The following is a 12449-nucleotide window of genomic DNA, read 5'->3' on the forward strand; positions in this document are numbered from 1 at the left end:
ACTCAAACCCGCGCGAGCAGAGCACCAGGGATTAGCAGTCTTTTACCCTAGCCACTCAGCCACCTCGTCTCAGGTTACCTGCTTGTTGTGCAGGAAGTTGGACTTTGTTGTTTCTTGGGGGTTCTTACGAAAAAGATGCAGCTAAAGCTTGTCATAAGGAGCTTTTCAATAGCTCGAATCAGTGCCCCATAGTTATTGTTCAACATTGACTTCAATGTGTTTCTTCCGATTTTGTTGGAGAGAAACTAGACAAAATGCCTGAGTCTAAAAACGGCAGCATAGCTGACCCTGGATTTGTGTGCAAATATGATTTCAGTGCCCTTGCATGCTTCATTATTTTACCCCAATCCCTGCACAGCCCAGTAAATGCATCCCAATCTCAGCCATTTTCTCGGCCGTTCAGCGTTGTGACTCCGCCCCCTTTACCACATTACCCACAGTTCTCTTCTCCCAGATTCACAAAAGTAGTGTAAACTTTTCTTTAAGTTAAAATGAAACAGTGTATAAGTAATTCTTTTTAGGCATTTCAATAACCTGTTCTACTGACACAGCATGCACTCATTGGTGCCAGAAGGCTGATGGCTAGCAGTTTAAAGTTTGATACCACCTTGTCGTTTCATGTCCAGATTGGTAGATATAAGAGTTCATTGTTGAGATTGGTATTCTTTCGCAGAGGCAATATCATAGCCTATGAGGCCTAGCCGAGGCGTGATCATTGCTGGTTGAAAACTTTACCCAATACCCCGCCGAGATGGCTTGAAATACAGTCAGCTCTGGCAATTTTTGACAGCCTCCTAGAAGGCTCAATGTTCTGTTCAAAAGAATAGCTGAGTGTCTGGATCTTGAACATGCTGCAATTTGCGCCAGAGTTGTTTCACTAAACATGCAGCAGGTTGGATTCACCTGAACCATGACAATCTTCAGAATGTTGTCAGAAAACTTCAGCGGAAGCACCAGGCTCTCTGAAAAATTGAACGACGAGGATGGGATTGAACCCACGCGTGGATTAGCAGTCCATCCCCTTAACCGCTTGGCAACCTCGTCATGAATTTACCCAGTTTCCTGGTGGGGGCTGTGCTGTGGCATGTATGTAAGCATTTGCAACTATTTTTGGTAAATATGAAATTAAATCTTGCAACAACCTCCTTCAAAACGCTAAGAGGGTGAGAGTAAAACATCTTCCACGAAAGCACTTGGCTCTCTCAATTGAACGTCAAGGATGGGATTTGAACCCACGCGTGCAGAGCACAATAAGTTAGCAGTCCATCGCCTTAACCACTCGACCACCTCGTCACGTAGGCTCTCACTTTCCTGATGGAGCCTGGACTGTGGCACATAATTATTTATGTATGTTCCTGCAACCATCTTCGGTGGATGACTTTCCAATTTGCCATAACAAGCACGAAGATGGTGCGAGTAAGATACCTTCCATGAAAGCCCTGGCCTCTCCTAAACAAACGACGAGGATGGAATTCGAACCCACGCGTGCAGAGCACAATGGATTAGCAGTCCATCGCCTTAACCACTCGGCCACCTCGTCACATATGTTCCCACCATTCTGAGGGAGGCTAGACTGTGGCACATATTTGTTTATGTATGTTTCTGCAACTAATTTCGGCCAAATGACTTTCAATTTTGCCATAACATGCTTCGAAGCACTAAGAGGGTGAGAGTAAGAAACCTTCCACGGAAGCACTGGGCTCTCTTGAATGAACAACGACGACGGGATTAAACCGCACACATGCAGAGCACAATGGATTAGCAGGCCATCGCCTTATCCACTCGGCCCCCTCCTCTCGCATACATACGCTTTCCTGATGGAGGCTGGACTGTGGCGTGTACGTATGTTTTTGCCGCTAATTTCGCTACATATTACATAAAGTTTTTGCCATAACGTCCTTTAAGACGCTAAGAGGTGCAAGTAAGAAACCTTAGACAGAAGCAGTGGCCTCTCCCAAAACAACGAGGATGGGATTTAAGCTTGCAGAGTACAGCGTACTAACCTAAGCACTCGGCCACCTCATCATGCGCAAGCACAACTTTGTGCCAGAGGAAGGTTTAACTTTTAGTTGGACGAGCAACAAGGATGGGACTCAAACCCGCGCGAGCAGAGCACCAGGGATTAGCAGTCTTTTACCCTAGCCACTCAGCCACCTCGTCTCAGGTTACCTGCTTGTTGTGCAGGAAGTTGGACTTTGTTGTTTCTTGGGGGTTCTTACGAAAAAGATGCAGCTAAAGCTTGTCATAAGGAGCTTTTCAATAGCTCGAATCAGTGCCCCATAGTTATTGTTCAACATTGACTTCAATGTGTTTCTTCCGGTTTTGTTGGAGAGAAACTAGACAAAATGCCTGAGTCTAAAAACGGCAGCATAGCTGACCCTGGATTTGTGTGCAAATATGATTTCAGTGCCCTTGCATGCTTCATTATTTTACCCCAACCTTGCACAGCCCAGTAAATGCATCCCAATCTCAGCCATTTTCTCGGCCGTTCAGCGTTGTGACTCCGCCCCCTTTACCACATTACCCACAGTTCTCTTCTCCCAGATTCACAAAAGTAGTGTAAACTTTTCTTTAAGTTAAAATGAAACAGTGTATAAGTAATTCTTTTTAGGCATTTCAATAACCTGTTCTACTGACACAGCATGCACTCATTGGTGCCAGAAGGCTGATGGCTAGCAGTTTAAAGTTTGATACCACCTTGTCGTTTCATGTCCAGATTGGTAGATATAAGAGTTCATTGTTGAGATTGGTATTCTTTTGCAGAGGCAATATCATAGCCTATGAGGCCTAGCCGAGGCGTGATCATTGCTGGTTGAAAACTTTACCCAATACCCCGCCGAGATGGCTTGAAATACAGTCAGCTCTGGCAATTTTTGACAGCCTCCTAGAAGGCTCAATGTTCTGTTCAAAAGAATAGCTGAGTGTCTGGATCTTGAACATGCTGCAATTTGCGCCAGAGTTGTTTCACTAAACATGCAGCAGGTTGGATTCACCTGAACCATGACAATCTTCAGAATGTTGTCAGAAAACTTCAGCGGAAGCACCAGGCTCTCTGAAAAATTGAACGACGAGGATGGGATTGAACCCACGCGTGGATTAGCAGTCCATCCCCTTAACCGCTTGGCAACCTCGTCATGAATTTACCCAGTTTCCTGGTGGGGGCTGTGCTGTGGCATGTATGTAAGCATTTGCAACTATTTTTGGTAAATATGAAATTAAATCTTGCAACAACCTCCTTCAAAACGCTAAGAGGGTGAGAGTAAAACATCTTCCACGAAAGCACTTGGCTCTCTCAATTGAACGTCAAGGATGGGATTTGAACCCACGCGTGCAGAGCACAATTAGTTAGCAGTCCATCGCCTTAACCACTCGACCACCTCGTCACGTAGGCTCCCACTTTCCTGATGGAGCCTGGACTGTGGCACATAATTATTTATGTATGTTCCTGCAACCATCTTCGGTGGATGACTTTCCAATTTGCCATAACAAGCACGAAGATGGTGCGAGTAAGATACCTTCCATGAAAGCCCCGGCCTCTCCTAAACAAACGACGAGGATGGGATTCGAACCCACGCGTGCAGAGCACAATGGATTAGCAGTCCATCGCCTTAACCACTCGGCCACCTCGTCACATATGTTCCCACCATTCTGAGGGAGGCTAGACTGTGGCACATATTTGTTTATGTATGTTTCTGCAACTAATTTCGGCCAAATGACTTTCAATTTTGCCATAACATGCTTCGAAGCACTAAGAGGGTGAGAGTAAGAAACCTTCCACGGAAGCACTGGGCTCTCTTGAATGAACAACGACGACGGGATTAAACCGCACACATGCAGAGCACAATGGATTAGCAGGCCATCGCCTTATCCACTCGGCCCCCTCCTCTCGCATACATACGCTTTCCTGATGGAGGCTGGACTGTGGCGTGTACGTATGTTTTTGCCGCTAATTTCGCTACATATTACATAAAGTTTTTGCCATAACGTCCTTTAAGACGCTAAGAGGTGCAAGTAAGAAACCTTAGACAGAAGCAGTGGCCTCTCCCAAAACAACGAGGATGGGATTTAAGCTTGCAGAGTACAGCGTACTAACCTAAGCACTCGGCCACCTCATCATGCGCAAGCACAACTTTGTGCCAGAGGAAGGTTTAACTTTTAGTTGGACGAGCAACAAGGATGGGACTCAAACCCGCGCGAGCAGAGCACCAGGGATTAGCAGTCTTTTACCCTAGCCACTCAGCCACCTCGTCTCAGGTTACCTGCTTGTTGTGCAGGAAGTTGGACTTTGTTGTTTCTTGGGGGTTCTTACGAAAAAGATGCAGCTAAAGCTTGTCATAAGGAGCTTTTCAATAGCTCGAATCAGTGCCCCATAGTTATTGTTCAACATTGACTTCAATGTGTTTCTTCCGGTTTTGTTGGAGAGAAACTAGACAAAATGCCTGAGTCTAAAAACGGCAGCATAGCTGACCCTGGATTTGTGTGCAAATATGATTTCAGTGCCCTTGCATGCTTCATTATTTTACCCCAATCCCTGCACAGCCCAGTAAATGCATCCCAATCTCAGCCATTTTCTCGGCCGTTCAGCGTTGTGACTCCGCCCCCTTTACCACATTACCCACAGTTCTCTTCTCCCAGATTCACAAAAGTAGTGTAAACTTTTCTTTAAGTTAAAATGAAACACTGTATAAGTAATTCTTTTTAGGCATTTCAATAACCTGTTCTACTGACACAGCATGCACTCATTGGTGCCAGAAGGCTGATGGCTAGCAGTTTAAAGTTTGATACCACCTTGTCGTTTCATGTCCAGATTGGTAGATATAAGAGTTCATTGTTGAGATTGGTATTCTTTCGCAGAGGCAATATCATAGCCTATGAGGCCTAGCCGAGGCGTGATCATTGTTGGTTGAAAACTTTACCCAATACCCCGCCGAGATGGCTTGAAATACAGTCAGCTCTGGCAATTTTTGACAGCCTCCTAGAAGGCTCAATGTTCTGTTCAAAAGAATAGCTGAGTGTCCGGATCTTGAACATGCTGCAATTTGCGCCAGAGTTGTTTCACTAAACATGCAGCAGGTTGGATTCACCTGAACCATGACAATCTTCAGAATGTTGTCAGAAAACTTCAGCGGAAGCACCAGGCTCTCTGAAAAATTGAACGACGAGGATGGGATTGAACCCACGCGTGGATTAGCAGTCCATCCCCTTAACCGCTTGACAACCTCGTCATGAATTTACCCAGTTTCCTGGTGGGGGCTGTGCTGTGGCATGTATGTAAGCATTTGCAACTATTTTTGGTAAATATGAAATTAAATCTTGCAACAACCTCCTTCAAAACGCTAAGAGGGTGAGAGTAAAACATCTTCCACGAAAGCACTTGGCTCTCTCAATTGAACGTCAAGGATGGGATTTGAACCCACGCGTGCAGAGCACAATAAGTTAGCAGTCCATCGCCTTAACCACTCGACCACCTCGTCACGTAGGCTCCCACTTTCCTGATGGAGCCTGGACTGTGGCACATAATTATTTATGTATTATTTATTTTACCCCAATCCCTGCACAGCCCAGTAAATGCATCCCAATCTCAGCCATTTTCTCGGCCGTTCAGCGTTGTGACTCCGCCCCCTTTACCACATTACCCACAGTTCTCTTCTCCCAGATTCACAAAAGTAGTGTAAACTTTTCTTTAAGTTAAAATGAAACACTGTATAAGTAATTCTTTTTAGGCATTTCAATAACCTGTTCTACTGACACAGCATGCACTCATTGGTGCCAGAAGGCTGATGGCTAGCAGTTTAAAGTTTGATACCACCTTGTCGTTTCATGTCCAGATTGGTAGATATAAGAGTTCATTGTTGAGATTGGTATTCTTTCGCAGAGGCAATATCATAGCCTATGAGGCCTAGCCGAGGCGTGATCATTGTTGGTTGAAAACTTTACCCAATACCCCGCCGAGATGGCTTGAAATACAGTCAGCTCTGGCAATTTTTGACAGCCTCCTAGAAGGCTCAATGTTCTGTTCAAAAGAATAGCTGAGTGTCCGGATCTTGAACATGCTGCAATTTGCGCCAGAGTTGTTTCACTAAACATGCAGCAGGTTGGATTCACCTGAACCATGACAATCTTCAGAATGTTGTCAGAAAACTTCAGCGGAAGCACCAGGCTCTCTGAAAAATTGAACGACGAGGATGGGATTGAACCCACGCGTGGATTAGCAGTCCATCCCCTTAACCGCTTGACAACCTCGTCATGAATTTACCCAGTTTCCTGGTGGGGGCTGTGCTGTGGCATGTATGTAAGCATTTGCAACTATTTTTGGTAAATATGAAATTAAATCTTGCAACAACCTCCTTCAAAACGCTAAGAGGGTGAGAGTAAAACATCTTCCACGAAAGCACTTGGCTCTCTCAATTGAACGTCAAGGATGGGATTTGAACCCACGCGTGCAGAGCACAATAAGTTAGCAGTCCATCGCCTTAACCACTCGACCACCTCGTCACGTAGGCTCCCACTTTCCTGATGGAGCCTGGACTGTGGCACATAATTATTTATGTATGTTCCTGCAACCATCTTCGGTGGATGACTTTCCAATTTGCCATAACAAGCACGAAGATGGTGCGAGTAAGATACCTTCCATGAAAGCCCCGGCCTCTCCTAAACAAACGACGAGGATGGGATTCGAACCCACGCGTGCAGAGCACAATGGATTAGCAGTCCATCGCCTTAACCACTCGGCCACCTCGTCACATATGTTCCCACCATTCTGAGGGAGGCTAGACTGTGGCACATATTTGTTTATGTATGTTTCTGCAACTAATTTCGGCCAAATGACTTTCAATTTTGCCATAACATGCTTCGAAGCACTAAGAGGGTGAGAGTAAGAAACCTTCCACGGAAGCACTGGGCTCTCTTGAATGAACAACGACGACGGGATTAAACCGCACACATGCAGAGCACAATGGATTAGCAGGCCATCGCCTTATCCACTCGGCCCCCTCCTCTCGCATACATACGCTTTCCTGATGGAGGCTGGACTGTGGCGTGTACGTATGTTTTTGCCGCTAATTTCGCTACATATTACATAAAGTTTTTGCCATAACGTCCTTTAAGACGCTAAGAGGTGCAAGTAAGAAACCTTAGACAGAAGCAGTGGCCTCTCCCAAAACAACGAGGATGGGATTTAAGCTTGCAGAGTACAGCGTACTAACCTAAGCACTCGGCCACCTCATCATGCGCAAGCACAACTTTGTGCCAGAGGAAGGTTTAACTTTTAGTTGGACGAGCAACAAGGATGGGACTCAAACCCGCGCGAGCAGAGCACCAGGGATTAGCAGTCTTTTACCCTAGCCACTCAGCCACCTCGTCTCAGGTTACCTGCTTGTTGTGCAGGAAGTTGGACTTTGTTGTTTCTTGGGGGTTCTTACGAAAAAGATGCAGCTAAAGCTTGTCATAAGGAGCTTTTCAATAGCTCGAATCAGTGCCCCATAGTTATTGTTCAACATTGACTTCAATGCGTTTCTTCCGGTTTTGTTGGAGAGAAACTAGACAAAATGCCTGAGTCTAAAAACGGCAGCATAGCTGACCCTGGATTTGTGTGCAAATATGATTTCAGTGCCCTTGCATGCTTCATTATTTTACCCCAATCCCTGCACAGCCCAGTAAATGCATCCCAATCTCAGCCATTTTCTCGGCCGTTCAGCGTTGTGACTCCGCCCCCTTTACCACATTACCCACAGTTCTCTTCTCCCAGATTCACAAAAGTAGTGTAAACTTTTCTTTAAGTTAAAATGAAACAGTGTATAAGTAATTCTTTTTAGGCATTTCAATAACCTGTTCTACTGACACAGCATGCACTCATTGGTGCCAGAAGGCTGATGGCTAGCAGTTTAAAGTTTGATACCACCTTGTCGTTTCATGTCCAGATTGGTAGATATAAGAGTTCATTGTTGAGATTGGTATTCTTTTGCAGAGGCAATATCATAGCCTATGAGGCCTAGCCGAGGCGTGATCATTGCTGGTTGAAAACTTTACCCAATACCCCGCCGAGATGGCTTGAAATACAGTCAGCTCTGGCAATTTTTGACAGCCTCCTAGAAGGCTCAATGTTCTGTTCAAAAGAATAGCTGAGTGTCTGGATCTTGAACATGCTGCAATTTGCGCCAGAGTTGTTTCACTAAACATGCAGCAGGTTGGATTCACCTGAACCATGACAATCTTCAGAATGTTGTCAGAAAACTTCAGCGGAAGCACCAGGCTCTCTGAAAAATTGAACGACGAGGATGGGATTGAACCCACGCGTGGATTAGCAGTCCATCCCCTTAACCGCTTGGCAACCTCGTCATGAATTTACCCAGTTTCCTGGTGGGGGCTGTGCTGTGGCATGTATGTAAGTATTTGCAACTATTTTTGGTAAATATGAAATTAAATCTTGCAACAACCTCCTTCAAAACGCTAAGAGGGTGAGAGTAAAACATCTTCCACGAAAGCACTTGGCTCTCTCAATTGAACGTCAAGGATGGGATTTGAACCCACGCGTGCAGAGCACAATAAGTTAGCAGTCCATCGCCTTAACCACTCGACCACCTCGTCACGTAGGCTCCCACTTTCCTGATGGAGCCTGGACTGTGGCACATAATTATTTATGTATGTTCCTGCAACCATCTTCGGTAGATGACTTTCCAATTTGCCATAACAAGCACGAAGATGGTGCGAGTAAGATACCTTCCATGAAAGCCCCGGCCTCTCCTAAACAAACGACGAGGATGGGATTCGAACCCACGCGTGCAGAGCACAATGGATTAGCAGTCCATCGCCTTAACCACTCGGCCACCTCGTCACATATGTTCCCACCTTTCTGAGGGAGGCTAGACTGTGGCACATATTTGTTTATGTATGTTTCTGCAACTAATTTCGGCCAAATGACTTTCAATTTTGCCATAATGTGGCAGGAGGGAAGAGTAGGGATTAACAATTTATCCACAAAGCAAATCCGACTACGCCACCTGAGAGGTTTTCTCCCAGGAAATAGAAATTGGCTTAAACCTTACTCTTAGGCCACACAGGTTCAGTTCTCATATGGATAGGCAAGAGACGTGGGTATAGTATAAAAATACAAAATTTATTTTCAGAATTTGTGGCAGATTAAAATGGTCACATTACATTCTCTTAACATTTTGCCAGCACCCCCCTCCAACACAACTGCAGTAAAATAAAACAAAAAAAGAAAACAAATTTATAGAAGACAACAACAACGTTATTACAAAGTAAATATGAAAATGAAATTAACCGGGGAAATAAATTGAATAAACTAACTTACAGGGCTGAGGTCACACATGGGGGGGGGGGAATCACCAGTGCTCCGTTGTGTTCAAAAAGCACACTTCCACACACACACCACACTAGATCCACACACTCCACACTTCCCAAACCGTCCACAGCAAAAATGTCAAGTGCAGTGACACCACCACCACCTCAAGATCCTGCACCCATGGGACCTCAGTTCCTGCAAGGAAAATCAAAATCAATATACGGGATAAATTATACAAGAGTAAAACAAACAACAAACCACACACAAGAAAAGAAAAACCAAATACAGCTTCTGTGGTTTCGCTATAGAAAAGCAAGATTCACACAGAACACAAAACTCACTCTTTTGCACACCGAATCACACAACCAAACAGAACAAAAATCACAAATTATATAACAGTAGCAATAGGAGATAGTAGTAGCAGGTCGTAATAACAACAGCAGTAAATAGAGCAGGTAACAGTTAGTCGTAGCAGTTAGCAGTAACTGCAACAGTAGAGTAGCAGCAGGCAGATAGTAGTAGCGGATAGCAGTAGCAGCTAGTAGTAACTGCAGCAGTAAATGTAGCAGCAGCAGATAGTAGTAACGGGTAGCAGTAGCAGCTAGTAGTAACTGCAGCAGTGAATGTAGCAGCAGCAGATAGTAGTAGCGGGTAGCAGTAGCAGCTAGTAGTAACTGCAGCAGTGAATGTAGCAGCAGCAGATAGTAGTAGCGGGTAGCAGTAGCAGCTAGTAGTAACTGCAGCAGTAAATGTAGCAGCAGCAGATAGTAGAAGCAGGCAGCAGTAGTAAACAACAGTAGTAGTTCTTTCCACTAGAGATCTCAGGATAGCAGAATCTTTCAAACACAACCGGAGTAATGTTACAGATGCTAGATCTTTATTTATAATCGCCCAGGACAGAGAGGGAGAATCCTACAAGAGATATGCACATGCAAAAACGGTTACTGTTTGCAAAATCACACGCTAGCATTCCCCTTTAATCTCTACATAAGAAACTTACCAAGCCGGGAGTAGTACACTCATGTATTACGAATTAGTCATCTCCATTTATGCTACAAGCGAGCTGAATGGGTGACAGTCATTAACTCCATGGCAACCAACAGGAAAACCAACGAAAAACCAGGCTAAAAATGAAACCACGATGATTAATCCAAACGTTAATCGAAAGAGAGAGAGAGAGAGAGAGAGACACACACACAACCGCTAACATACCTGAAAGAGATGTCAACAAACGCGGAACAAGAAAGGCGGGGCTGGAGGTGACATCACCTAACACAGCCAACCGGCTCTAAAATAGGCAGCACTGGCCCCTGATTGGTTGTTATCAACATCAATCACTACCACTTATCCTATACACGGTCACAATCACATGCTTCGAAGCACTAAGAGGGTGAGAGTAAGAAACCTTCCACGGAAGCACTGGGCTCTCTTGAATGAACAACGACGACGGGATTAAACCGCACACATGCAGAGCACAATGGATTAGCAGGCCATCGCCTTATCCACTCGGCCCCCTCCTCTCGCATACATACGCTTTCCTGATGGAGGCTGGACTGTGGCGTGTACGTATGTTTTTGCCGCTAATTTCGCTACATATTACATAAAGTTTTTGCCATAACGTCCTTTAAGACGCTAAGAGGTGCAAGTAAGAAACCTTAGACAGAAGCAGTGGCCTCTCCCAAAACAACGAGGATGGGATTTAAGCTTGCAGAGTACAGCGTACTAACCTAAGCACTCGGCCACCTCATCATGCGCAAGCACAACTTTGTGCCAGAGGAAGGTTTAACTTTTAGTTGGACGAGCAACAAGGATGGGACTCCAACCCACGCGAGCAGAGCACCAGGGATTAGCAGTCTTTTACCCTAGCCACTCAGCCACCTCGTCTCAGGTTACCTGCTTGTTGTGCAGGAAGTTGGACTTTGTTGTTTCTTGGGGGTTCTTACGAAAAAGATGCAGCTAAAGCTTGTCATAAGGAGCTTTTCAATAGCTCGAATCAGTGCCCCATAGTTATTGTTCAACATTGACTTCAATGTGTTTCTTCCGGTTTTGTTGGAGAGAAACTAGACAAAATGCCTGAGTCTAAAAACGGCAGCATAGCTGACCCTGGATTTGTGTGCAAATATGATTTCAGTGCCCTTGCATGCTTCATTATTTTACCCCAATCCCTGCACAGCCCAGTAAATGCATCCCAATCTCAGCCATTTTCTCGGCCGTTCAGCGTTGTGACTCCGCCCCCTTTACCACATTACCCACAGTTCTCTTCTCCCAGATTCACAAAAGTAGTGTAAACTTTTCTTTAAGTTAAAATGAAACAGTGTATAAGTAATTCTTTTTAGGCATTTCAATAACCTGTTCTACTGACACAGCATGCACTCATTGGTGCCAGAAGGCTGATGGCTAGCAGTTTAAAGTTTGATACCACCTTGTCGTTTCATGTCCAGATTGGTAGATATAAGAGTTCATTGTTGAGATTGGTATTCTTTCGCAGAGGCAATATCATAGCCTATGAGGCCTAGCCGAGGCGTGATCATTGCTGGTTGAAAACTTTACCCAATACCCCGCCGAGATGGCTTGAAATACAGTCAGCTCTGGCAATTTTTGACAGCCTCCTAGAAGGCTCAATGTTCTGTTCAAAAGAATAGCTGAGTGTCTGGATCTTGAACATGCTGCAATTTGCGCCAGAGTTGTTTCACTAAACATGCAGCAGGTTGGATTCACCTGAACCATGACAATCTTCAGAATGTTGTCAGAAAACTTCAGCGGAAGCACCAGGCTCTCTGAAAAATTGAACGACGAGGATGGGATTGAACCCACGCGTGGATTAGCAGTCCATCCCCTTAACCGCTTGGCAACCTCGTCATGAATTTACCCAGTTTCCTGGTGGGGGCTGTGCTGTGGCATGTATGTAAGCATTTGCAACTATTTTTGGTAAATATGAAATTAAATCTTGCAACAACCTCCTTCAAAACGCTAAGAGGGTGAGAGTAAAACATCTTCCACGAAAGCACTTGGCTCTCTCAATTGAACGTCAAGGATGGGATTTGAACCCACGCGTGCAGAGCACAATAAGTTAGCAGTCCATCGCCTTAACCACTCGACCACCTCGTCACGTAGGCTCCCACTTTCCTGATGGAGCCTGGACTGT

The 12449-nt window shown here is 45.1% G+C and overlaps 1 long non-coding RNA gene and 10 other non-coding genes across 11 annotated transcripts; 6 read left to right on the top strand and 5 right to left on the bottom strand.

Moving 5' to 3' along the window:
• The first annotated feature begins 661 nt into the window (after nt 1-661).
• LOC137490533 (U4 spliceosomal RNA) lies at nt 662-802 on the top strand. Its single transcript, XR_011010141.2, has one exon. It is a non-coding gene; the product is annotated as a U4 spliceosomal RNA (small nuclear RNA).
• Nucleotides 803-1458: 656 nt separating this feature from the next.
• trnas-gcu (transfer RNA serine (anticodon GCU)) lies at nt 1459-1540 on the bottom strand. The gene has a single exon. It is a non-coding gene; the product is annotated as a tRNA-Ser (tRNA).
• Nucleotides 1541-2751: 1211 nt separating this feature from the next.
• On the top strand, nt 2752-2892 carry LOC137490536 (U4 spliceosomal RNA). The gene has a single exon (XR_011010150.2). It is a non-coding gene; the product is annotated as a U4 spliceosomal RNA (small nuclear RNA).
• A 656-nt stretch (nt 2893-3548) lies between these two features.
• On the bottom strand, nt 3549-3630 carry trnas-gcu (transfer RNA serine (anticodon GCU)). The gene has a single exon. It is a non-coding gene; the product is annotated as a tRNA-Ser (tRNA).
• Nucleotides 3631-4842: 1212 nt separating this feature from the next.
• LOC141374977 (U4 spliceosomal RNA) lies at nt 4843-4983 on the top strand. Its single transcript, XR_011010142.2, has one exon. It is a non-coding gene; the product is annotated as a U4 spliceosomal RNA (small nuclear RNA).
• Nucleotides 4984-5863: 880 nt separating this feature from the next.
• Nucleotides 5864-6004, top strand: LOC137490532 (U4 spliceosomal RNA). Its single transcript, XR_011010136.1, has one exon. It is a non-coding gene; the product is annotated as a U4 spliceosomal RNA (small nuclear RNA).
• Nucleotides 6005-6660: 656 nt separating this feature from the next.
• On the bottom strand, nt 6661-6742 carry trnas-gcu (transfer RNA serine (anticodon GCU)). Its single transcript has one exon. It is a non-coding gene; the product is annotated as a tRNA-Ser (tRNA).
• Nucleotides 6743-7954: 1212 nt separating this feature from the next.
• LOC141374983 (U4 spliceosomal RNA) lies at nt 7955-8095 on the top strand. The gene has a single exon (XR_011010133.2). It is a non-coding gene; the product is annotated as a U4 spliceosomal RNA (small nuclear RNA).
• Nucleotides 8096-8751: 656 nt separating this feature from the next.
• On the bottom strand, nt 8752-8833 carry trnas-gcu (transfer RNA serine (anticodon GCU)). The gene has a single exon. It is a non-coding gene; the product is annotated as a tRNA-Ser (tRNA).
• A 261-nt stretch (nt 8834-9094) lies between these two features.
• LOC141378469 (uncharacterized) lies at nt 9095-10376 on the bottom strand. Its single transcript, XR_012393113.1, has 2 exons — nt 10305-10376; nt 9095-10216 (listed from the first exon to the last, which is right to left on the bottom strand). It is a non-coding gene; the product is annotated as an uncharacterized lncRNA (long non-coding RNA).
• Nucleotides 10377-11780: 1404 nt separating this feature from the next.
• Nucleotides 11781-11921, top strand: LOC137488174 (U4 spliceosomal RNA). Its single transcript, XR_011007115.1, has one exon. It is a non-coding gene; the product is annotated as a U4 spliceosomal RNA (small nuclear RNA).
• The last annotated feature ends 528 nt before the right edge of the window (nt 11922-12449 follow it).

The sequence above is a fragment of the Danio rerio genome, chromosome 17, assembly GCF_049306965.1.
Source record: "Danio rerio strain Tuebingen ecotype United States chromosome 17, GRCz12tu, whole genome shotgun sequence".
NCBI classification, from domain to species: Eukaryota; Metazoa; Chordata; class Actinopteri; order Cypriniformes; family Danionidae; genus Danio; species Danio rerio.